This window comes from Anser cygnoides, chromosome 1 (assembly GCF_040182565.1).
Source record: "Anser cygnoides isolate HZ-2024a breed goose chromosome 1, Taihu_goose_T2T_genome, whole genome shotgun sequence".
Taxonomy (NCBI): domain Eukaryota; kingdom Metazoa; phylum Chordata; class Aves; order Anseriformes; family Anatidae; genus Anser; species Anser cygnoides.
In genome coordinates this window covers 170,130,001-170,134,888 of record NC_089873.1, presented here as the reverse complement: position 1 = coordinate 170,134,888, position 4,888 = coordinate 170,130,001, and positions in this window count along the sequence as shown.

The window sequence follows — 4,888 nt, the reverse complement described above, 5'->3', positions numbered from 1 at the left end:
AGCACTCCTGCCTCTTTAACTTGTGATCAGTTTCTCAAGAAAGTGGAAAAGAAGAAGATATTTTCTGCAACTGAGGAAAAGGAACTGTTTTTAAAGCTTAGTTAAATACACCTACACTGTTTGTAAGTACTTAGCTACTATCTTTCATCATCTTAGAAAACTAGGGACGATATTTTTTTTCTTAATTCAAATGTTTTTGATGGCTTGTTGCTCAGTTGCTAATAAAATATTTCCTGAAATAATGTCTAATTTAATTTGGGTTTAATTTGAAATAGATTTATATTTATATTTTTGATACTGTACATGAAAATCATTACGGACATTTTTGAGCCTGCCTCAGTGCAGAAGACTGGACCAACAATCCCTGAAGATTTTTTCAATCACACTTTCCAATGAATTGATTAACAAAATACTTTGCAGTGTACTTTACATAATTTTGTGTGTAGGTATGTATGTATACATGTGTAGTATGTACAACATATATGTTACTTGTGTATATTGCATATGAAATAATTATAAAAGTAATTCATTTTTCATCTAGTGTTTGGCCTTCCTGTAATCAAAATTAAGTTGTCAGAAAATGCCAGTATATAAATGATAAAATAATTTTAAATGAGTCCAAATATTATAGTCATCACAAATGTGCATGTAGGGAAGTATTTTCTAAATTTGTGCCCTAAAAGTCTACTGATAATTTATTAATAAACCCCTGCACCCCTATACGGTTTGTAGATGTACAGTTAAGTTTACCTAATTTTCATCTTAACTTGTATTTAATTATCAATGCCTAAATACAGAGAAAAGAAAATAATTTTAAGATGGGCAGTGAAACCTAGACCAAGTCATTATAACCTCTATTTCTGCTAATTAGGCAGTGGGTGTCCTGTGACCTTCTGACATCTGTGCAAATATCATTAGCTACCTCTGTGACTGTCATATTACTACCAACTTAATCCTAAACTGGATATTTGCATTGATTTTTTTATTTATTTATTTATTTATTTATTTATTTATTTATTTCTGAATAGATGCTCTATTCAGAAGTAAAAATTCAAAAGAATAAAGTACCTTCATTATGAAATAGTCTGGAACGTTTGTTGTTGCTGTTTTGTTTTGTTTTGTTTTGTTTTAACTTCTCTGTGTCTGAAAATGTCATTAGATTTTCAAAAACCGTACCCTGCTGCAACGTCTCGAAACACCAGCTAATTGTAATGGCTTCATCGTGTTAAATATACAAGAAGAAGTTAGGCCTAGTCTCACAGACCTTACAGTCCTATCAAAAGGTAGCAAATAAAACACATAGATGTAAGACAAAATTAAATAATATAAGCAGCAGCTGTGGTTGACTGAAATCATTATGGACATATATAAGCAACTGATGATAAACAGTATAGATCAAATTAGAATTTTGGGGGTTTGTAGGAAATCAGATTTGGAGACTTCATTATGTGCAAAGAACTAATTTTTGTTTGTAAATATGGGATGTTCACATGCATTTATCCTGAATTTTTTTATTCAAATGTAAAAAATAATAAAAAAAAATGTTTCAAAATACAAAGAATCAATTAAGAGCCACAAATGATTGTCATGGTCATTTAATTTAACCAGTCTAGCACAACGCACACCTGATAAACAGGGCTTTATGGTGTTGATTTCATAACAGCCAGTAGATATTAAAGCAATTGCAAGCATCTCCATTCATCTCTAACATGAAATAATGCAATTTGGAGATTTCTAAATATATAGACAACTTGTAGTTGAGAAATGCAAGAAAATGCAAGGAAAATATTTTCCCAGCATATTCTGAAATTTTTCTGGCTTCATTAAAGCTGCAGATGTTCCTGACCTATTTTTAAAATGTCATTGCCACACACACACTGCTAAAGTAACAGAATAAATAAATAAATAAATAAATAAATAAATAAATAAATGTGCTCCCTTGGAAGCAGAGTGCATGTAAAAGCTTTTATGTATTCAAAATGCACTTTTTTTTTTTTTTAATGTGATGTTTAATAAGTGCAGAATATGGGAAAAGCAGAATTCCCTTCTTCTCCACACCCCTTCATAGTCAAGAAAAGAAAGGTTTCCTATAGATATGAGCTACAATAGCTTCCCAGAGCACAATGACTTTGTGGATATACAATAGTTCACATTCAACATTGGATGCAATAATTATTTTAATGAGAAAGATAATGACTAGCCAGGATACTGGAGCTAGTCCCTTACTGTATTAAAGGAATGCATTGTGAGTTTAAAATTTATCACAGGCAGCCCCCGAGACAGTGAAGGAAAGAGCTTATGCCCAGTGACCCATCAGTTGCCATATGTGGTGTGTAGAGTACAATGGGCACTGAGCATTGTCCCATGAGTCAGGTAAAGAACTTTGAATCAAATCATTCCAACTGAATATTAGTTCTTTAAGTTAGTGCTATTGTCTAACATCGCTACACAAACTGTACCACACTAGAAAGATTAATTCAGTTGTAGTCCAAAAAAATGGATACAGAAATTCACTGTTTGTCTAAACAGAATTTCAATACATTCACAAATTTAGCGAATGATCTCAAAAATCTATTTGTGGTACACCTCAAGTAGTCATTTGTGGTTATTCAAAGATAACAGTGCTAAATGTGGTAGCATTTTGATTGTTTTGCAAAGGACTGCAGTAGAAAGAAACAGTGGAGATTCAGAACAAAATCTAGTATTCAGAAAGTTTTTGTTTATTTTTTATTTTTCCTTCTGTGCACTAGTAAGCTGCAAAAAAAAAATATATTTTTTTTTAAAGGAAAATATCTCATACCAGATCCAACTAAGTGAGGCAAGATAACTACTGCTCTATATGTCCAAGTACAACCAGCAGTGAGACTGAAGGCGTGTTCCCAGCAGTCACATGTACAAAGAGCACACATGAACACTACTTCATATACATATACATATACATATATTTATACACATACACATACACATACACATACACAGTAGCTGATGCCATGGATGCATGGGCCCTCCAAGCCATGTCAGACTCCAGTTGCTGTACTCAGGCACCTCACCCAAGATTGAGTTAAAAAGGAATATAAAAAGAATATAGGAAAAACTGAGCTGATCAGGTGCAGGGTACAGCCAGACAAGCAGACCAACCAAAAAAATATTTAAATGCAACTGGCCCTTTCTAACCTCTTAGCACTCTATACCTCCCTAAATCACCTTAACCATCCCATAATGATCACCACCGACTGTAGGATAAGATCAGGTTCATAGAATCATAGAATCATAAAATTATAGAATCATAGAATGGTTTGGATTGGAAGGGACTTTAAAGATCATGAAGTTCCAATCCCCCTGCCATGGGCAGGGACACCTCCCACCAGAGCAGGTTACTCAAAGCCCCATCCAACCTGGCCTTGAACATTTCCAGTGATGGGGCATCCACAGTTTCTCTGGACAACTTCTTCCAGCAGGGAACAACAGAGTATTATTTGGGTTCCCTCTCCTGACATTGTCTCTCTGAGCAGCTCTGTGGGTGTGCAAATGAACTTTATCTCATAAAATAACACTTCTGAAGTGTACAAGCCAGTGAATCATCATGTGTCTAAGGATCCTTCAACCCATACAATGCAACTGAATTTCTAAAAGTTTTTGAAAATCCTCCTCACCAAAGACTCTTGAAGAAACTAAACTGTTTTGGGATGAGAGGAATTATCATATCATGGATTTATATATGACTAGAGGGTAGAAATAGGCAGTTGGTTTCAAAAAGGTTACAGATGAGGAAGCATGTGAATAGTAAGGTGATAGAGCTACAAAATAAAAACATTTTCTAGAACTAACTTTGCTAAAACATATACAAGTCAAAAGTGAATTGGCAGTAAAATGACAGGTAATAAGCCACATTGGTAAGTACAATGGAATCATGACTGTGCAAGCAAATTGAAGGACACCAATAAAGTATTGCTGCACTCAGGAAAGAGATTTTGACACCCGCTGTGAACAGATATCTGTTACTCCACTAACATGACGGTCAGGCAAACAGAATTGCAGTAACTGCGAGAAAAAAAAAAAAGAAAAAAAAGAATACACATCAAAATTGAAAAAAACCACCATGCTACTGTTTTATGCATGGTACATATTCCTTGTCTAATTCATGATTTTCTTACTACCCTGCTTTGAGGAGGACATAGTGACACACAGAATGTGATGAATCTATGTAGCCAAATAATCTAGACTCCTTCATTATTAAAGAATACAGAACTCCTTATTTTTTACATTGCATGCACATTATTTTGGGCTCTCTTTGTAACGAACCAACTAGTTCTTTCCAAAGCAAAACTGACTGTGTTTCAGGAAAAACTACAGTGTGTCAAAAACTGTAAAAGGGTTGACTCCCAGAATCTGAAGCAGTCCTTCAGCACTATCTGCAAAGGCCTTGTTTGCACCTTCAAATACTTCTCAAGTTTTGCAGGCATGTTTTAGATCATGACTCTTACAGACATGGTATGAAAATATCATTCTGACCAGCTACATGTCTGCTTCTTACACAGCATAATTAATGAGGTAAGTGTGTGGTTAAGTATGAACCACTGGGTAAATGGGAAGCAGAAATTCGACCTAGTTTAGAAAGAGAATGGACAAAACCATAGGGATTAGGTCATTGGTGGTTCTGAGTCATTGTTATCTTCAGTTTAGGGAACCCATAACTAATGACTGCCAAAAGCTAAGGAAAAATCACTGAAGTGATATTTTCTTTCCCAGGCTCTTTCACTAAGCACATGCAGCAAGTCACTTTCATGATCTTGCTTGCATGGACATCTGTTCTGATGCATTGTGTCAGTTATATTTCTGGCCTTTAATTCATAGGGATTTTAAGGTAATATTGGAAAAATGGGGGACT